Genomic DNA, 22,792 nt, shown 5'->3' with positions numbered 1-22,792 from the left:
AGTTCGGCGTGAGCCAGGTAACGGGCCCATGTCTCGGGGTGGCGGGTGTCGAATTCGTGGGGTTGTCCAGCTCTTGCCATCGTGGTGTTGGTTCGGGTCTCGAGTCGCGGATGCAATGACCGGCGTGGTCCGGTCGGCTGGCGGTCGTGGGGGGAAGAAGGAAGGAAAAATGCCTTTTCTCTTCAGCTCACGGAGCGTTCCCCAGTGACTTCAGCTCCTTGTCGGCAGCAATCCCACCCTCGTCGCCACTATTGTGTAGTGGGTCCGACGCAAGGAAGAGACGCCAGCCGGAGTACGTGTTCAGCTCTTTATTGGAGGGGGGTAGCGTACTGGGGAATGAGGGTTACCTGGCCTCCTTAAATACCTAGCCAGGTAAGTGGACAGCCAATGGGGTTGGCCCTAGGTTTCCCGCCGAAACTGGGTTTCCCGCCAAAACCGTTCAGGCCAACGCCCCCTGGTGGCTGTTGCTATGCAGATGCCTGCATACATAACACTATGTACCAGCTATTCCGCCTTGTCTACAGCCCCTGCCTTTGGTTGGAAGCACTGTGACTATCACACAGCCTAATCTAGGTACTATAAAGTCACTATCTAACTTGATCCCCATAGAGTAAATCTGACCCTTCCCAGCATTATTAGTCTGTCAAAATAGTGGGAAGACACCAGATTCCTGAAGGAAGATTTTTAAAAAAACAACAACCCTAAAAGCCAACCTAGTTAACTTATTGGAAGACAATGTCCCCAAATGAGGACTTTTTTAACATGAGAGAGGAGTAAATGAATGTTTAGATGAAGGAAACTCTCTAAAAAATAAAGCACAACTTAGTTAACTGAATAATTAGTTATTTTACATTTTTTGACATTCATGTCCAGCTGACTTGCTGAGGTTCTATAGAATTTTGGTACTTATAGAATAACTGTTTGTGGCCCGCAGAGCAAATTCTGGCCATAATGATTGAAGATTGATACAGTAGTATAGTTTTCTGCTGTTTGGAGGCATGCAGGTATTGGAATAGAATAGAGCTGGAAGGGACCTTGGAGGTCTTCTAGTCCATCCCCCTGCTCAAGCAGGAGAACCTATACCATCTCAGACAAGTGACTGTCTAGCCTCTTCTTAAAAATCTCCAGTGATCGAACGCCCAAGATTTCTGGAGGCAAGCTTTTCCACTGGTTGATTGTCCTCACTGTCAGGAAGTTTCTCCTTAATTCCAGGTTGCTTCTCTCTTTGATCAGTTTTCAACCATTGTTTCTTGTCCTGTCCTCTCGTGCGTGACCCCCTCTTCTTTGTGGCAGCCCCTCAAATATTTGAATATTGCTATCACGTCTCCCCTATTCTTTTCTTTAGACTAGCCAAACCCAAGTCCTACAGCCGTTCTTCGTATGTTTTAGTGATGGTCCACTAGAACTCCAAAGTCCCTCTCACAGTTACTGTTTCCAAGGCAGGTTTTGTCCAATCTATATTTGTTCCTTTGGTTTTTCCTGCCTAAGTGTAAGACTTTGCTTTTCTCCACATTGAAACTCATTTTGTTGGATAGGGCCCATTGTTCGAATTTGTCAAGATCTTTTTGGATCCTGAGTTAGTCTTCTGGGGTGTTAGCTACTCCTGACAGTTTGGTTTCATCTGTGAATTTTTTTTAATTTTAATTCCATTTATATCCCGCCCTTCTCTGAAGACTCAGGGCGGCTTACAAGCTTAGCAGTAGCCTTCATTCTATGTATATGCCTGCTTATTAGGGCTTTCACACACACCCCAAGCGGCATTATTACAAAGTCAGCTTAATTGCCCCCAACAATCTGGGTCCTCATTTTACCTACCTCGGAAGGATGGAAGGCTGAGTCAACCTTGAGCCTGGTGGGATGCGAACCTGCACTAATTGCAGGCAGCTGGTGTTACTTAAGGAGGCATTAGCCCACTGCTCCACCAAGGCTCTTACCAATTTGATGAGTTCCCCTTCAATTCCCTCATCTAAGTCATTTATGAAGATATTGAAGATTACTGGACCTAAGATGGAACCTTGTGGTACCCCACTGCTTACTTCTCTTCATGTGGATGTAGTGCCATTGAGGACTACTCGTTGAGTACAGTTTGCCAGACAGCTACAGATCCATCTTGTGGTGATGTCGTCTATTCCACCTTTTTGTAGCTTACCAAGGAGTAGGTTGTGGTCTACTTCAGGAGTGTCAAACTGCCGCCCCGTGGGCCAGATGCGTCATCCCAAAACTGCGCCTAACCCATTGCCGGCAATGGAGAAAAAGCTCCGATATGTTGTGCGACGTCACGTGACATCACGAGTTTGACATGTCTGGTCTACTTTATCAAATGCCTTACTGAAATCTAAGTATACTACATCCACAGCATTTTTCTGATCTATTAGTTTAGTCACTTTATCAAAGAATGTATTAAGATTGGTTTGGTATGATCTGTTTTTAACAAACCCGTGCTGGCTACTAGTTATAACTTTGTTTACTTCTAGTTGTTCACAGATCTGGTTTTTTTATTATCTTTTCTAGGATCTTCCCAGGTACTGATTGGTCTGTAGTTTCCTGGGTCCGTTTTCCCCCCCTTTCTTGAAGATGGGAACCACATCAGCCCTTTTCCAATCTGATGCTCCAGGATTTTTGAAAGCTATGGTACAGTGGTTCTGAGATAACATCTGCCAGCTCCTTCAGAACTCTGGGATGTAGTCTGTTGGGTCCCAGTGATTTATATTCGTCAAGGTCAGATAGGTGTTCTCTTAACATTTTCCTGCTTATTTTAATTTTTGTTTCTCGTTTGTCTTTTGTAGTTGGTTTTTCTGGTATGTTGGGCTGTAGTTTCTTTTTGTGGGAAGACAAAAAGGCTAAGAATGAGTTAAGCAGTTCTGGTTTTTCCCTGTTGTCTGTTATTTCCTTGCCATCCTCTCTCTTTAGTGGACCTACAGTTTCCTTAACTTTTTTCTTATTGTTAATATATTGGAAGAAACTTTTTTTTATTATCCTTGATTTCTGTTGCAAGTCTCTGTTCGTTCTGAGCCTTTGCTTTCCAGACTTCATCTTTGCATGTTCTGGCTGTCTGCTGATAATCGGCCTTAGTTATGTGCCCCTCTTTCCATTTTTTATATTTGTCTTTTTTGTCTTTCAGTTTGTCAGAGAAATCGTTGTGCAACCATGCTGGTTTCTTCTTGAATTTCTTGTTTTTCTTTTTCATTGGTATTGTGTTGGTTTGGGCTTTTATGATCCATTTTTCAGAATTTCCCCATGCTTCTTGGGTTGTTTTCCCCTTTAGGATTTTCATCCATGGAATCTTTCCTAGGTTCTCTCTGAGTTTATTAAAATTGGCTCTTTTGAAGTTTAAGACACTGGTTGGATTGTTTACTATTGCTAGTGTTTGCATTATATTAGATTCCAAAATGATGTGGTCACTTTCACCCAAGGTTCTGGCAACTTCAACTCCCTCTATCACTTCTTCTCTATTTGTAAGGATTAAGTCCAGTATAGCTTTGCATCTAGTTCCTTCCTCCACCTTTTGGATGACAAAGTTGTTGCCTAGGTTGGTTAGGAATCTGTTTGATCTCCCACTCGCTGCAGAGTTTGTCTCTCAGATGATATCTGGATAGTTGAAATCTCCCATTACTACTGTGGTATGCTTCCTACATGCATTTGTTAACTGGTTGGCAAAGAGTTCATCTATTTCTTCTGATTGGTTGGGTGGCATGTAATATACACCTATGGCAATGTCACTTTTTTCCCTCTTTTATATTGACCCATACAAGAGGCTTCTCCTCAACAGCCTTCTTCAGAGTCAAGGAACAAAAATCTGAGTTTTCTCCTTTTCATCTTCATACAGCCCACTATCACCCCCTGGGTACCTCCCAAATGTTAAGTATGGCTCTTAGTCACCAAACATTTGCTCACAACTCTTGCAGAGCAACTGTCAGATCATGGATAAGTAGTATGTGTGGATGGTGGCATGAATACATACACAAATACACAAGCATATAGACATTACTCTATTTACAAATGTTTGAGTTACGAATTTGGTGGATACAAACAAACCCGTCTGCAGATCCAACCTAGAAGGTCCTAGAAGATCAGGAGAAGGCAGGAAAGGGTCCGTTTTCACCATGCCACTTATGTAAGTGGCACACCAGAAACTAAGCTTTTCCCGCCTTCTCTTGACTTCGTTTCCCATGTTCTCCCAACTTCTGTCTGCATACTGTTTGCAGATCCCTCACATAGGTAAGAACTGTAATGTGCATGTCATTTAGGTTGTTGGACTTGCAAATAACAAAGACTTGCAAACAGCCTCTAGAACAGGGGTGTCAAACTACCAGCCTGTGGGCCGGACACGTCATGATGAAACCGCGCCCACCCCATTGCCAGCAATGGGGGAAAAGTTCCGATACGTCATGTGATGTCATGAGTTTGACATGTCTGCTCTAGAATGTATCCCATTTGTAAATAAAGCACTTTCTGTACCCACAGATACACATGCATTCACACATTCAGGCTTAAAATATCCCATTTGTAAAATGGAACAGATATATAATATGATAGACTTCAAGAGTTTCCAGTTCCTCCATTTACAATAGCCTAAGAGCTGGTATTTTCCTTGTGGCTCATCCTCCCACCTCCTTTTTTAAATTTCTGGCCCATATATTATTTTCATGCTATTTTTTAAATGGCTTTTCTGTCTTTAGTTCTAGTTTATATTTATTTGCTGTTGTTTTTTGTGGTAGGGTAGAGAAGAGAATAAAGCTGAAATGTCAGATCCATGTCAGATTGGAAAAAATGTACAATCGGAAAAGAATTTCTTGATAGGAAACGTGAAACGATCACGCTCCTTCCTTCCTTCCTGACTTGCCAGCTGTGACTGATAGGTGAGCTCTGAGGAGCCATATGGTCAGAAATTTTAAAAGGACAGATCTAAAAGAAGACCAGGACTAAACAGAAGGGAAGGGGAAATGGGTTGGTAATCTGAACTGAGATCTGGAGATGAAAACTGGTCAGGGTGGGATAAATTGCTGTAGCCAGTTCTTTCACTCAGTGTTGTTTCATATGCCTCTTTTTCAAATATGCTGGAAAGGTTGCTCAGTTCCTCCCAGATGTTTGAAATCGTTCTCACAGAATGGTAATCAAAAACTTGCTGGGCTGGGAGTGAATTGGGAGTGCAAGACTTCAATAGTATCAAGCAGAATGCTGAAGAGGGAGTGATATTTTAATTGACAGGATTGCTGGAGCGCATTTATCTCACAACAGCTGTCTACGCACTGCTCCAATGTGGGCAACTTCAGTATTATTTAGGGAGAAGCAATGAGTGTTCTTCTAAGGGTGAACTCCAGTCCCATCAGGCCTACAGAGGTGTGGCAGGAATGGAAGCCAACAAAATCTGGAAGGTTGTAGATTGTTCTGAAATAGTACAGGTAACCTTTGACTGTAATTCATCCTGCAATTTTGGTTGTTAAGTCATGAGGGTCATAAAGTGAGCCACATTGCCACGCCTGATTTTATGACCTTTTTTGCTGTGGTCATTAAGTGAACGTAGCACTTGTAAAGCAAAATCAGCAGTCATTAAGTGAATGCCATGGTCATTAAGTGAGCCCATTGTTTTCTATGGGGTGTTTTTGCTAGAAACCAGAAGTAAATATTGGTTTCTGGCAAAAATGTCATAAATTGTGGTTGTGTGATTGCAGGATGCTGCAAATGGCCATAAGTGGAGGCTGGTTGCCGAGTGTTATGTGACCATGGGGAGGGAGACCTGGACATTGGAATTTTGACTCTGGATCATAAGTACCTTTTCAGGATCCGTTGTAACTTTGAATAGCCACTAAATGATCGGTCGTAAGTCAAGGACTACCTGTAGCTAATATGCTGCAGAAGAGATACAGAGTCCTCCCAGAAAAAAAAATACTTGCAAAATTTTCACAAGGAGAACAAAATCTTTACAAATATTGGAGCCCCCCCAGGTGAGATCTGCACCCATCCTTTTCGCCTTCTGAAAGGCCCACCCCATTGCTGTACCAATTAGCCTGCATCCCCAATGGGGGTGTGGCACTTTGGGGGTGGCTAATGGGGTAGATAACACCTCCTTCCTTGTGTGTACTTTGCTTCCTCCATTCTGGTGAATTTTATTTTAATTGAATTTTAAATGTATGAGGTTTATTTATTGTTTTAATGTTTTGTAGTACATTTTAATTGAATGTCTACAAGCTGCCTAGAGTCGCCTCTGGCAAGACAGGCAACATCCAAGTTTAATAAATAAATTAAATAAGTAAATTTAAATAAAAATAAATAAATAAATAAATAAATAAAAATACAGGTATAACGTGTACTGTATATTATAACCTCCATTGAATGCTATCGATCTGATACTTCCAACAATTCTCTAGCTCTAAGCATATTTGGACTTGATCTAATCTGATCTGTATTATGCCTGGGATACTACAGTATGGGGGAAAATATTGAAGAACTAGATATGGTCTAAATAAAAAAAATGCATTCTAGCCCCAACCCCATATTTTATCTAGACCAGTCTTTTTCAAAGAGAATTCCTAGTCATGTGCTGAATACGGTATTTGTTTGAACAAGCCGGCCTGGTCTGATGGGTTTAGGTTTTAATTATTGTTTTAATGTAATTTATTTTCTGCATTTGGGCACTAGGGTTTAATTTGTTTTTAATTTCTGTATTTTGGGTATTTTGGTATTTATGGCCCTGTCCACCGCCCTGAGTCCTTCGGGAGAAGGGCGGTATACAAATCTAATAAAAATAAATAAATAATAAATAATAGTTGCCAATGGCACCAATGGAGTGATTTCTTCTCAAATAAATAGCACTTGTTTCACCTTTTGCCTCCAATCCTATGCACAAGTAGCTACAGCTCAAGAACATCTGGACGACATTTTGTAATTGCGTGGACATGACTGCCATCTTGACTTTTTTTTTTAACCTTCTTTGTGTACCCTTCTGCCTAAGAATAAGCTTGCTCAGTCCACTGGCAGTTACTTCTGAGCGAACAACCAGAGCGTTGTGTTCTTAGTCTTCTTTACTTTATTAAGAAGCTCTGGTGTCATTGTTGAAATTTAGCTTCCATAATCCCCAGCCAAAGGACATCAGCCTGCATCTCTCTATGGAACAATTTAAGGATTTTTTAGCAAACCTTTTCATTTTAAAGCACGAACAATAATAGTTTTAAATAAATGTGACATTGCACAGCATTTCTTTTGAAATCATTAAATAGGAGAGAATTTGTATCATATAATAATATATATTATATATAAAGGTAAAGTAAAGGTAAAGGTTCCCCCGCACATGTGTGCTAGTCGTTTCCGACTCTAGGGGCCGGTGCTCATCTCCGTTTCAAAGCCGAAGAGCCAGCGCTTGTCCGAGGACGTCTCCGTGGTCATGTGGCCGGCATGACTAGACGCCAAAGGCGCACGGAACGCTGTTACCTTCCCACCGTAGTGGTCCCTATTTTTCTACTTGCATTTTTACGTGCTTTCGAACTGCTAGGTTGGCAGAAGCTGGGACGAGTAACAGGCACTCACTCTGTTACGCGGCACTCGGGATTCGACCCACCAAACTGCCGACCTTCTGATCGACAAGCTCAGTGTCCTAACCCACTGAGTCACCGCGTCCCATATAATAATTTGTATCATATAATAACGTTCATAAACTACAGGAAAAAAGGTGTTACTTGGCTGAACTGCATGCCCTGGATAGATATTTCTAAAAAGTTCACTGTCAGTCAAGGATAAAATGAATAAGAGAAAAAGGGAGGAGGAGGAGGAGGAGGAGGAGGAGGAGGAGGAGGAGGAGGAGGAGGAGGAGGAGGAATGGAAATACTGGAAAAAAGGAGAGAGAAACTACAAGAAGGACAGAGCAAACTTATAAATAAAAGAAATGCTTTGTGAAGGAAAAGAGGTCTAGTCAGAAGAAAAACATTTCTCTTTTCTTTTTTCTCTTTATCAAAGGAAGCTGAACTTATTAAAACAAAAACTCCATCCCCGTACACTTTCTGGGAGCTGACTCCAAAACTCTTGCCCAGCACAGCCAGTGTCTGCCATGCACTGATCACATGTTCTCTGCTGGAGGCAAGGCTGAGGAGCCAGCCTTGAAGGAAAGGGGGGGGGGAGGGAAAGCTGCCGTGTGTCCATTAGCATTTCTTCTCTTGATGGAGCTGGTGCCACACAAGGAAGACAACATCACAGAATGCTTGACTTTGATTAAGCCAGAATTGCCCTGGAAACAGCTGATGGAGGTATCTTTTATAGTTTTTGCTGGGACAAGATCATTCCTGGTGAGGATGGCTGCATATGCAGCATTGAATTAAAGGCTCTGAGAGCCTGGATACACCACATCACTCCATCCCACGCATTAGATCAGCCTTGAAAATAAGACTCCAAAAACTCCTGGTTTGGAAAACTAACGCCAGTTTACCGAAGATGAGAAATGGAAAGTTCTTCGACTTCTCCTTTATCCACCCCTTTTCAATACTTCCTTCCTTTCTGCCTGTTGGGCAGTTTTAGTTTTTTAATATTGAGTGCAGAGGAAGGACCTCCCACAACAATTGGCTCGCATGCCATTCTTAGTATATACACTGACCAGGCAAACATTTCACTGGGCTATATATTGAAAGCAGGGCTTCATTTAGAACTGAGTAGACCTAGGATTCAGCACACTTTAGAAATCACACTGTCTCACTGGGACTTTCTTTCTTTGTAGTACCATGTACTAGTGGTGCTATTGTAGTTGCTCTTTCACTGATAAAGTCAATCTGCACACAATGCTCTTTATTGTACTATAGGTAACAAGCAATACATTCTCTTTTTTATACACAGTAAGCCAGCTGGTAGCTCTGCAGGGGATCATAAAGAAGCAGACATGGCTCCCCTCAGTGTTAACCAGTGCTTTTTTTGTAAAAGAAAAAGGTGCCGGAACTCACACATGTCATACAACCCGCCTTGCCTACTCTACAAGGTTCCATCCAAAAAAGGTGCTTTCGGCAGCTTCCTCAAAGAGCGGCGCCGCTGCCCCTTCGCACGGAGGTACGCGCGCACCTCCCCAAAGGTTTGGGGAGGTGCGCGCGCAACTCCGGTCGTTCGGAGAGGTGCGCGCGCACCTCTCGGAATGGGCAGGGGCGCCTCTCTTTTTGAGGAAGCTGAGACGGGCCGCGGCAGCTTCCTCAAAGAGCGGCACCGCTGCCCCTTCGCACGGAGGTACGCACGCACCTCCCCAAAGGTTTGGGGAGGTGCGCGCGCAACTCCGGTCATTCGGAGAGGTGCGCGCGCACCTCTCGGAATGGGCAGGGGCGCCTCTCTTTTTGAGGAAGCTGAGACGGGCCGCGGCAGCTTCCTCAAAGAGCGGCACCGCTGCCCATTCGCGCGGAGGTACGCGCGCACCTCCGGTCGTTCGGAGAGGTGCGCGCGCACCTCTCGGAATGGGCAGGGGCGCCGCTCTTTGAGGAAGCTGCCACGGCCCGTCTGCAAAGCTGCCGAAAGCGGCAGCTTTGCAGACGGGCCGTCGCCGTCGGGCAACCGGGAACCGGTTCCATCTCATTTTTAAAAAAATGGCAGCCGCGTGCGTCCGCGCATGCGCAAAAAACCTTTTTGCGCATGCGCGTGCATGGACACACGCACGCGGCTCCCTCTTTTTTTAATTTGTGATGGAACCGGTTCCCAGTGGCTCTTTTTCTTTTTTAGGTTGCCGACCCCTGTCCTAGGGATAATGGGAGTTGTAGTTCAGCGAATCTGAAAGATGGCACCTTGATCTATTACTAGCACAATATAGTATCTAATTTTGAGCTTGCATTTTTTCATTAGGAATAAGATGCAGCTGGTGGTAATATTTTTAAAAAGGGAGGAAGGCAAGGTCCTCTGGGTATTTCTTTACAAAAATTGTGGGGGCCCTAATTGGTAGTGTCATGGCATTGTAGGGGAAACAAAGACAACATTTTCAGCCTAATGTAGGGAGTAAGAGTTGGAAGGTTTTTGAAATAACGTGGATGCCTTTATCATTATCCAGTCATCCGATTTCAAAGACTTACAAAATGTTGCTGCCATTTTTTTATGTGTGCAGATTTGAAAAGACTATAACAGTGCTTTAACCCTCTGCATGGGCTTAAGCAATTTGCCTTTAACAGCCTCCCTTCCCCAAGCAATAGTGTCCCAAAATTTTCATGTTAAAGAGTTTTTTAAAAACCCGGCCTCACATTTACCACCAAAGACATGCAATTAATTCTATCAGTAAGATACACATATTAAACCCAATGATGATGATGATGATCATGATTTTAAAGTTGAGGTGTCAATGTATCAATTTTAAAAAATGCGAATGTTCCCACCTTTATATACCGTATATATTTTTACACATCTTTGCTTCCTATAAAAACAACATATTTTTTGTAAGGCTATTTTTGACAGATGCTATTAGACAAAAGGAAGTATCTCTTGATCTTCCCCAGCAGCTGTTGCACCTGAAGAAGTAATTAGAAAGAGAGGCCAGAACACTAATTTGCTACATGCAAGCCTTCCAAATGAGAAGGTATCGCCATCACAAAGGGAAAGAACAGAATTCTTAATCCAAGCAAAGGGGAACTGTCCAAAATTTTTCACTCCATTTGCTGGCAGCTCAAGGGTGACCTTTGACCTGTTCCCACCAGCTTCTTAAAAGGAGAAACAAGTTTCAGATGAGGAAAAGAGAACATCGCCAGTGCACAAAATGTTGAACATGTTCTTACAAAAGTGGTAATTATTCCAGTGCTCAGGCTTTACATTTCTCTCTGTAGCTTTAAAGGAAAGAACAAAATTAATTTGTTGTTTAATTTGCCATTTCATTTCTCAATGTATTTGGGCTTGAAAAAAATTCACTAAAGGGATGAAATGGGAAAGGAAAGTACCCAAGGGTCTAAAGAAATGATGCACCAAGCAGACTATCTGAGTTTATCATTAATATCTAAAGTTGATAATATGTACATTAAGATGCCTTTTTAGTCCCAATTGATAAGACTGGATTTTTTTTTAATTGGTACTGACTGCAAATATTTCACATTTGTAGAGAATTGCTTGAAATAGTGCAAAGTCTCCATGCATAGACAATTTAGATTTTTACAGACACAGCAGGAGTGTAACCTACACACTCTGAAGACAAAATCCTAAGGTATCGCGCTGTGTGTGTGTGTATGTGTGTGTCTGTGAGCCAAGTAATCTAGATTATTGGGCCTTGATTGAGCAGAAAAAGGCCATTCAAATTAGGGTTTTTTGTTTTTTTTTTACATTCTTCTCTTATATGCCGAACACCAAGTGAACCTGGAGTGACAGGAACTATGGGAAGGTTCTCATGATTCCTAAACGCTGTGGGAACATCCTGGTTGTAGGTCAGCATTCAGGGTTGTGGGAATCCTACAGAGAATACAGCATTATTTGACACCTCTCCTTCTTCTTCAAGGGCTGAAAAAAACTGGCACAGACAATCTCATCCAATATTTAAACACTCTCCACCCCCACCGCCACATGCACACACATACATTTTTCTCTAAATTGTTGTGAAGTAGTTTGTAATCAAGTTTGCTAAAATACTTAATATTAATTAGGATATGAAGATATGGATTGTCTCCATATTCATAACTTGTTTTTATCTCATTAGTACAAAGACTTGTCTCTAGCTATAATGTTATTGACTTGCACTACACCTCATGAAATGCCAACTGTACCAAAAAATTAGCATGGCTCTTTCTTAGAAAGCATTACAAACAGGTTTCAGCAGTCTAAGAGGCAATACTACTTACTTTATGAGTACTATTGTAATGCCAACAGTTAAGTAACAAATTATTTCTATTGTAAATTAGACTAGAGCCAGTGAAACCCATGTTCAGTTTTAAGTCACACACTCAAAATCTTAGAGCACTCTTACTTCTGAGTTTAATTTGCCAAGCTTGGGGATACCAAAGAAGATAAAGATAAACCACAATTAACATACTCAGCTCCTTGGAAGATGCATAAAAATGATAACAGTGAAAATTACCATAACAGCAACATTTCAACTGCTGTGTACTAAACCAAATTAAGCTGGCGTAACACTCTCCTTCCTATCTCTCATCCAGTAACATGATGATGGAAGATCCTTGTCTTGGCTTTTTCCCCCCAAATGTTTTTGTGTTTAGACATGATTGTGGGATATACTTAGTCCCAGGAGAAAGCAAAGATGGTAGGAGTCTTGAATTAATAGGATGTCTTTCTTTTATTTTGAGTTGAATTTTCATTAGATTAAAAGGACATATACACATACACATATAACATGCATACATGCATACATGTATACACAGAGGAGATGTGGTTTGGTTTTGATGCATTTTATTACTTTTTAATTAAGCTGAAATGTTTAGGAAAAAGCTATGGTAGAAATTAAAATATATTCCTTCAATTTTTGGGATTGAGAGTTACTAAGCAAGAAAATATTTCCAGTACCTTGAACTCCCCCCCCCCCGCCAATGAGCTGATCAAACTTTTACAATATACTGAATTTAGGACAGAAGCCATATATGTCAAGAAAATATATGTTTTTGTAAAAATATGAGTGGTACAAGAGAAGGACATAATTGCATATATTCAATTCTAGCTACCTCATTATTTACAGTAAACAGTTATTTCTAAGTTTAAAAAGTTTCAAGGAGAGTGAACTAATTATTGGAGAATATTTAAAGTTAATTGGATATCCTAAACTAGACCAGATCAAATAAACAATAATTAAACTGATCAAGTAACATCAAATTAATGCAATCTTATGTGATCCTGATTAAAAGACTCATGGAGAATATAAGGTCCTACATTAAAATGTTTATTCTTTTTAATTCAGTCAGATGTGGGTCTTTATAGATCAACAGTGCTTTAATATTCTACTGCAGTTTTAAATCATTGCCTTAAAGGACAAGGTAGAGAACTGTATTATGATGTCTACAATGGTTATGCAATAAAAAAAATTAAATTATTGTGTATTCTTTGTGAGAACATATTAAGAACAAACACTTTTTCACTAGTGTCATGTATATTTTTATAAAATGGGAAAACGGTTTGAGCCCTAATAGACTTCAAACTAGTACCCAAGAACTCAGTTTGTACTCCCCACTAGATACTGATTGGAAACACTTACTTGGGAAGGAACTTGAACCATGAAGAACTATGTCCCAATTCCCAACGCTTATGGGTAGTCCAAAAGGATACCATGAAAGATCTAGCAGAACTAATAGAATTGCACTCCCCACATTTAAGTCTATAAGGTCACATATAAGAATCTTAGAATAGAGTAGAGCTGGAAAGGACCTTGGAGGTCTTCTAGTCCAGCCCCCTGCTCAAGCAGGAGAACCTATACCATCTCAGACAAGTGACTGTCGAGCCTCTTCTTAAAAATCTCCAGTGATGGAGCGCCCACAATTTCTGGAGGCAAGCTGTTCCACTGGTTAATTGTCCTCACTGTCAGGAAGTTTCTCCTTAATTCCAGGTTGCTTCTCTCTTTGATCAGTTTCCAACCATTGTTTCTTGTCCTGTCCTCTCGTGCGTGACCCCCTCTTCTTTGTGGCAGCCCCTCAAATACTGGAACACTGCTATCATGTCTCCCCTATTTCTTCTTTCCTTTAGACTAGCCAAACCTAAATCCTGCAGCCATTCTTTGTATGTTTTAGTCTCCAGGCTTTTGAACATCTTAATTGCTCTTCTCTAAAATATTTCCAAACTCTCCACATCTTTTTTGTGATTTGGTGACCACAATCGGCTGCAGTATTCCAGGTGTGGTCTTACTAGGATTTTATAAAACAGTACCAATACTTCAGAAGGGACACGGTGGCTCAGTGGGTTAGGATGCTGAGCTTGTTGATCAGAAGGTCGGCAGTTTGGCGGGTAAACTCCTGAGTGCCGCATAACAGAGTGAGCGCCTGTTACTTGTCCCAGCTTCTGCCAACCTAGCAGTTCGAAAGCACGTAAAAATGCAAGTAGAAAAACAGCGTTCCATGCGCCTTTGGCGTCTAGTCATGCTGGCCACATGACCATGGAGACGTCCTCGGACAAACGCTGGCTCTTCAGCTTTGAAACAGAGATGAGCACGAGCCCCTAGAGTTGGAAACAACTAGCACGCATGTGCGGGGGAAACTTTACCTTACCAATACTTCACATGATCTTGATTCTATGCCTCTGAATTTTTCCCAAACTCTCCACATCTTTTTTGTGATTAGATGACCAAAATTGGCTGCAGTATTCCAGGTGTGGTCTTACTAGGATTTTATAAAACAGTACCAATACTTCACATGATCTTGATTCTATGGCTCTGAATTTTTCCCCAAACTCTCAACATCTTTTTTGTGATATGGTGACCAAAATTGGCTGCAGTATTCCAGGTGTGGTCTTACTAGGGTTTTATAAAGTGATACTAATACTTTGTGTGACCTTGATTCTATGCCTCTGATTATACAACCCAGGATTGTATTAGCTTTTTTGGCTGCTGCTGCATATTGCTGGCTCATAGTCAAGTGATCGTCCACTAGGACTCCAAGGTCCCTCTCACAATTGCTGTTTTTAAGCCAGGTCTCACCTAATCTGTACTTATACCTTTGATTTTTCCTGCCTAAATGTAAAATTTTGCTTTTCTCCACATTGAGACTCATTTTGTTGGAATAGGGCCCATTGTTCAAGTTTGTCAAGGTCTTTTTCGATCCTGAGCTTGTCTTCTGGGGTGTTGGCTACTCCTGTCAGTTTAGTGTCATCTGCAAATTTGATGAGTTCCCCTTCAGTTCCCTCATCTAAGTCATTGATGAAGATATTGAAGAGTATTGGACCTAAGACGGAACCTTATGGTACCCCACTGCTTACTTCTCTTCATGTGGATGTAGTGCCATTGAGGACTACTCATTGAATATGGTTTGCCAGCCAGCTACAGATCCATCTGGTGGTGATGTTGTCTATTCCACCTTTTTCTAGCTTACCAAGGAGTAGATTGTGATCTACTTTATCAAATGCCTTATTGAAATCTAAGTATACTACGTCCACAGCATTTTGCTGGTCTACTAATTTAGTCACTTTATCAAAGAATGAAATAAGATTGGTTTGGCATGATCTGTTTTTAACAAATGCGTGCTGGCTCCTAGTTATAACTTTGTTTGTTTGTAGTTGTTCGCAGATCTGTTTTTTGATTATCTTGTCTAGGATCCTCCCTTAAGAGACTACTACCGTTTCCATTCCATGCCAGGTCTGAACTCTGACTGAAAAGGATTCAGCATTTCATTTCTTACAGAGTTCTCACACAGCTCAGTTTTGACACAGTAATCCATCCTGCTTTGTACAGGCAAACAGATTTTTTTTCAAAAAAACAAACAAACCCTCTTAGAAAGACCATATTGTTTTCAATATTCTGTGTTGCTTTTTATTTAAATGGTTCTTAATAGACTGTTACTATTCTTAAAAATTATAACTTCCAACTCTTTATTATACAGAAGTTTTAAACATGGTTTTTCATTTTGTTTTCCTTGCCTTGCCTTGGTCCTTCTTTTTCCTGTCTGCTGCATTGTCTCCTGAAATGCGCAGTACTGCACCATATCGCTCCCTTTGTTAGATAAAAACAACAAACCATGGTAAACCAACTCTTTTAACATTAGACAATATCACTATTCCAAATATGAAATATATTCACAAACAGAAGACCCACTTATAAATACGCAAGCATATCATGCAAACTAGATGGTCCTCTAAATAGTCTACCTCTTTTAGAAATTATCCCTTATGTGGAATTCAGCTCAGTTCTTCCAATATCTTCTATGAAGCTGCATTCTCTGGCTCCAATGTCCTGTGATGCAGGAGGCTTAACATCCCGAGATATAGCACCCACCCTCTCAGAAATAAATGGAAATATTACATCATTGCATTCCAGTTGAGATGGAAAATCTTTCTCAGTTGCTAGATATTTCTAATTCAAATACTGCTATCTTTGGTGTTTAACTAGTTTACAGAAAGACTCAGAAAATCTCCAAATAATAACATATTGAATATTCTTATATTTGAACTGAGGTTTGTCACCAGCCATCTTATTAACAATGAACCAAATTTAAAACTGCATTGTTTAACTTAATGATTTATTTGTTGGTGATTGTCTCTAATGGTCAATCATCAAGACAGAGATTAGGAAGCTTAATATGAATTACTCAAGAAAAGATACAAGTTGGCAAGTTTTCTTTTAATACCTACTGTATGTGCAACAAAGCAATATGTTATATTTTAGATAATTCCTTTTTTCCAGTTCCTCCCTTCATAGTTTGCAGTCTGTAGAATTTTTAAAATTGTGATAAAAAAAACATGCTGTCTTCCCATTTCTCTTCAGATAATAAAAAGATACAAAATATATGGAATGCCACAAGACTGGAAAAATATTGAAGCAAAGTGACATCCAAATTGCTGGGCATTCTCTGTAAGCATTGTATAAGGATAAAATGAGCAAAGGTGACTTGTAGTACACTGACAATGGCATCAGCCATTGGAAAACAGTCATTCAACAAGATCAATATGCACCTCTAACTCAGAGTGTCTTGATGATGTGTTGACAATTTTGATCCAGTGCCAAGAGTTGGTCTGGATGAGGAAAAACAGGTTGCAACTCAACTTTAGCAAAACAGAGTGGTTGTAGTTTTGGACTGACTCTGGAACAATGCCAATCTTAGGTGTAGATAGATTGTGATACTGGACTCCCAGCTTCTGTGGAACAGCAGATGTAAGCTTTAGTCAGGAGGACCTTTGCAACTGTTCCTGGAGCATAAAGCACTGACTGCAGCCACTCATGGTCTTGTCACCTCATGACTGGACTACTGTAATGTGCTCCAATGGGACTGCTCTTAAAGACCACACAAGAAACTGCAACTAGCACAAAATATTAAGCAGGAGAACTTGGTATTGTCACATTACACCAATCTTGTAGAAGCTGAAATTAGTTGTTGATTGTTTTCTGGTGCAATTCATGGTGCTGGTGTATGTACCTGTAAAGTTGTACATAACGTGGGACCCAATTATCTATAAAATAACCTTGCCATTCAGAGCATGTCTGTAGCAAGTGTCTGTTGAGACTCCCATCCAGTTATGATGGATAAGGAGAAAGTGAATATTTTGTGTAGGAGCTCCCCTCCTGTTGAACAATCTCCCATCAGGTACAAGAACCACACTCTCACTTCGGGTGTTTCAGGAAGCTTTTTAAAAATGTGGCCTTTCAAATGTCTATGGAGATTCTCAGTCATCCAGGTCATGGAAGTCCCAAAGGTGCTTTTTCAAGAGGCAACTGGACGTTCTTGTTTTTCTTCGAAGTCATTTCACTTCTCACCCAAGAAGCTTTTTCAGCTCTGACTGGATGGTGGGGAATGGAAGGATTTATATTCCTTGCAGACAGCTGGTCATTTGCATTCTTTTAGAGAGTCCTTGAGGTCACTTGGAGGTTTGTCTCATGATCACCTGAGTAGTGGAACCTTCTTGGAACTGCTGAAGGACTGGGTTGTAGACAGGAGATGTCATATCCCTCCCCTCTGGTGAGAGAGACTGTTTAATTTTGGCATAGATGGCCTCTTTGACTCCATTTTTGAACACAACAAAGTCCACATTTTGGACTGAGAGGACTGCAATGTCCACATTTTTGGACAGAGAGTCCAGTTGCCTCTTGAAAAAGTACCTTTGGGATGGCCTTTCAAATGTACATTTGGGGATTGTAGCAAGGCTCTGACTGCGTGGTATTCTGTTTTTAGAATGTTATTATCATAATTACTATGTTGAATTTATGTGATGCTACTAATTATTGTTATTATTCTATAATTTTGACAACTGTTGATTGATTACAATTTACTAGTGGATTTAATGTATGGACTTTATGTTATGTTGTAAGCAACCTAGAGCTATTATAATTGAAGCGGCATAGAAATATTTGTAATAATAAATATATATTGCACTGGTCTACAAATTTTGGGAAATTATCGACCTCTGAGATAAAATGTGTTAAATTTTACGTATATTAATTAGATGAATTAGAAAACAGGTGATAAAGGTGCTGGTTGGCTAAAGTGTTCAAGGTATTTCACAATAAAGATTTATATACAGTATATTTGCCTACAAGGGAGGGAGGTGTCTAATGATCATGATTCCTCATAACTTTTCAACAAAATATGGTAGAACAATGAAAATGGTACCACATGGAAGTGTATAAATTTATCTTCACTTTGAGACTAAAGATTATTACCTAACTGTAAGTTACTGTTCTTTTATTGCAAGGTACATTTGTCTTGGTCAGATCTACGCATCACACAGCTACATCTGGTGGCTTGTGAAAGTGTTATCGCCTAACATTTCCAAGGAACAGTTGTATGATATTTCCCCTCAGAAACCAAGATGCCACAAAACTGTGTAAACAATGCAGATAACTTCTGCTACATTTGTGGCGTGGTTACATTTGTACCTCAAAAGTGCAGTATCATGGCAGTGGTAAAAAAAGGCATACCGCCTATATTTTGGATGCAAAATAGGGGATTAGGAGAAGAGTTGGGCCCCTTGTTATTGTTGCATTATACATGCAACGTATCTGCTTCATTGGCTAAACAAGAAGAAAAAGTCCATGCCTTTTGCAGTTCCAATGGTGTGGAGGGAACCTACCAATCATAGTAGCGACTGCTCTTCTCGCATGGTTCCCCCAATTGCAAAAGAGTTCTCAAGAAAGAAGTGGATTGTGGAATATACAAACATTATATCTGCACTGCATCCTGTACCCCATAGTGAGGACTTGCCAATTCCAGATCCACAAGAATCCTACTCCCTAAACTCGGATGCTGATTAAGACGATGAGCAGGATGAGCTGATCTGGAGTGGATGATGTCAGCGGACCCAAACTTTAGCCCACCATATGCTCCTCCTGAACCACATCTAATTTCACAGAGTGAACCAAATGACCTGGTCAGGGATTTGGAATTGCCTAAGAGTAAGGCAGAGCTACTGGGCTCCAGATTACAACAGTGGGACCTTGCTGTTTAATCTGATATTAGAATTTGTCAGTTTTTCACACAAAAAGCATGAAAATATTACATGAAAAAACCAATAAATGAATGGAAAGTTATATTATTAATATCAATAAAAAGATAAATTTATAATAATTGGTGTGGCCCCATTCTCATTGCTACATTACATTTTGCAGAAAAGTGATGGCACATAATCGCACATCCCCCTTGTAATTTTGAATTATTTTAATGCAATTTTGATCTGAAGCTGTATCTTGGAAACCGGAGCCAATTAATACTCAGGATTTAATTTTCCTTTATTAGTGACCCAATTCTGGTAAAATTAAGCTACTTTCATTTCCAAGGCTTTCTTCTTATAGACCAGTGTTACCAGAAAATTTGAATTTTAAAGAATTGATTGAAATATACCCATTCAGAAAAGGAAATACATATGGCACAATGCAGTCCTCTTTTTTGTAGTTCTATGCATGTTCCCTTGTTAACAGAGATTTATTGGGTGTTTCTTTTAAAAAAATCTTGTTTAGCACTTACATCACTAGTGCTGCCTAATCACAGAGCCAAAGGGGTCTCATTCTTTGTTGAGAATTCAAATCCATGGAGATGCTGCATAGTGTTACTCTTCCTGCATACTGTACATTCCATACCAATCAGCGGGGCCAGAGAGGAAGACTGACCCATAGAAAGACCCCAGCCTAGGGGGCCAACAGTGGTGTTACTCTAGATCAGGGGTCTTCAAACGTGGCCCTTTTATGACTTGTGGACTTCAACTCCCAGAATTGCTCAGCCAGCATGCCTAGCTGAGGAATTCTGAAAGTTGAAGTCCACAAGTCATAAAAGGGCCACATTTGAAGACCCCTGATCTAGATCATACTTGCCCAGATTCCTCAGTTCATGCTCACCAGACCTCTTATCATAAAACATCCATCAACCAGATCTCATCAATGAAATAGTAGCATTTCTAGAAATTACCTTATGAGCTGATGTTTTCTGTGTTGACCACATTTCAAAAGAGAGTTGGGTTGCATATTTTATAGTTATGGCATTTAAAAAACAAAAAAACAAAAATGTGTTGTATTGTCAGTGTTAATTGTTTGAGATTTTGATGTAATTTTAATTTGCTTTGAAAAAGCTGGCTTTGAAGAATTCCAGTTATGGAGGTGGAACCAATGGCTGCATGGAAATTCCCATAAAGTCATCTCATTGGTTCTAAGAAATGTTAAACATTTGAAATTACGGTAGTTCAAATTAGTTCAAGCGTCCACCCCAAGACTGTGAAGAAGTGGTTTCTCCTGTTTGAATTCATGTATAGTTTGGCATTTTCTTACAAATCTAATACTGAATTCTGGATCATTTCAATCATTTGCTAGAAAGTATCACAACATAAGGAATCATATCTAGCAGTTCAGTGAAAAATATACCAGGGACAATAAGGCTTCAATATTTTTTGTTTTTCAGGGTTTAGTGAAATCATTCCTTGTCCTTAAAAACCATTAAAGCTATTAAAATTGTAATGTGTATCCTGCTCCATGGATCACAAGAAAGAGCTTCGGGGACCCCAGGAAGATCTGGTGGAATAACCAGTACAATCCAAATCCAAGAATAATTAATATGCAGGAAGTAAAGTTTGAGCTGGACTGGGAAACTGGGTTGCACTGTGGAATGGGAGAGTCTTTCTCAGTTCACTGCACACATCTCCCCCACCCCTTCAGGTGTTAGCCAAGTTCCTTTTCAATCCAGATTTAGCAATTAGGAAACTCTTTGAACTTTCTTCAAAAGAAGTCAGTCTAAAGTTGACCAGTGCTGTAAGGAGAAGCACAGTGCAACAGGAAGGTCATTTCTCCCTCCTACGTCACCACAAAATTGTCCCCTTCTTGCATAAGTCAGCTGTTAGCCAAACTCCTTGAAAATGGATGTCTACAAAATGCTTGCCTAAAGCCAGAAGCAAGTTTTGACCAATGGTTAAATCTGCTGATCTAGCCATCAGTCAAAATTCTCTCTATTCCTGCTCCAATTCAGAAGAAGAATAGGGAATGAGATTGTTTTTTTTAAAAAAAGATTATTTTTAAAAGTATGACAGGGGAACGTCTCTGCTCTGGTGAGTGTAGGGCAACCAGGCAGGGACATTCACTAATTTCTTTCCTTAACAGGTTGCACACTGTAAATGAAGACATCACCATTTGGTGGCAACCTAGAAGAGTGACTGCAGAGGCAAGATAGGGAATACCAGTTGAGACATGCATATTGAATGCCGGTATATTTTTATGTCTTCTCAAGAATGGATGATTTCTGGTTTTGGCTTAGAGGTGGGGATGACCTTGACCCTTCTGCTTGAGCCAACAGCAACTGTGAAATTTATTATCTGTAAAATCTGTTAGAGCTTGTCATCCATTACCCTGGAGGGAAGTCAGGTGACTGCAGTAACTGCAAATAAGACCATACAAATAGGGATGGAACCAGCAATGGGACTAGAACATTTTATGCCAATCAAGTTTTCTATTGATTTCATGATGGGGAACACCTCAACTCAATAGTAGAGAAAAGTGTTAAATGATTAAAGTAGCATTAAGCAACACCAGCTCAGCTTGCGAAAGATAATAAAGTTCTGAGGCCGTGACTTGCTTTGAGCTGTAAATTATAATAAAATCCTACTTCATACCCTTCTAATGACAAAGGAGCTTGATCATAAAGGATTTTAGTTTTGCTCCTTCTTATTCAAGGATCAGATTCCCCCAACAGGCAGTTAAGAGGGCTACTGGAGATCTGCATAGCTATTGGGTGCATCAAACACCAAAACATCAAATGTTTCCCACCACTCAGAATTTTTTTTTAGAGAAGCCTATGTTACAATGCTCGCCATAGGTGCTACCTTTACATTGTATGTCAGTGAATGATTTAGATATTATGCACACATATGGATGCTTCTCTCATGTGTGTGTGAAAGCCCTAATAAGCAGGCATATACATAGAATGAAGGCTACTGCTAAGCTTGTAAGCCGCCCTGAGTCTTCGGAGAAGGGCGGGATATAAATGGAATTAAAATTAAAAAATTAAATATGTGCAAGTCTGCCAATACTCAAAGTAGATCTTCCCAGGCTCCATAGCTAAAAATGATGGTCTGCATGGCTTTCCTAATACTGTTGTTTTGTAATCCTGATCTAACTTCAGTGGGTTAAGATTGCAATATTGTAAAATAAAATAGGCAAGCTTTGAACAACTTTGAAAATCTAACACAAGGAATCTTTGCTATGTATTTCCAGAGTTCTTGGTTTTGACTGTCTTTGCTTTTTTTTTTTTGATCAGCTGCCACTTATATGTTGTATTGATTTTACAATGTGGCTGCTAAGGGCAGAAACGTCAGGTTTATACTATGGTTAAAGATTAGAGGCCAAGTTTGTCTCTGGGCAAATTGAGATCTTCTGTTCCTTAGCTACACTAGAGAATGTTCAACAAACACATCTCCTCCAACAAAAGCGCAGTCATTTGTATCATTCACTGAAAAGAGTTGTGTGTGTGCGCGCATGCAACACATTTTTTTCCCTCTTAAGCTCAGATCTTCTGTGATCCTGGGTATTTTGGAAACCTCATTCTTCTAAAAGTCAAATAATAAAATAATGTATTACATCAAACATTATTACATCAAATAATGTAATTTGTACATGCAGAAAGATAGCAACAGGGGAAGGTTACTTTAAAACAAAACAAAGCAAAACCCTTCAATTTAACATTAGCCCTTTATGTCTTGCTTAGGCCCTTGCCTTTGGGCAATTCAACCCTTAGTTGCTTGTGACAGGTTGTGTGTG

Source organism: Vipera berus (genome assembly GCF_964194415.1).
Source record: "Vipera berus genome assembly, chromosome: 1".
Taxonomy (NCBI): domain Eukaryota; kingdom Metazoa; phylum Chordata; class Lepidosauria; order Squamata; family Viperidae; genus Vipera; species Vipera berus.
The sequence above is the reverse complement of the archived record's forward strand: the minus strand, read 5'-3'. Positions refer to the sequence as shown.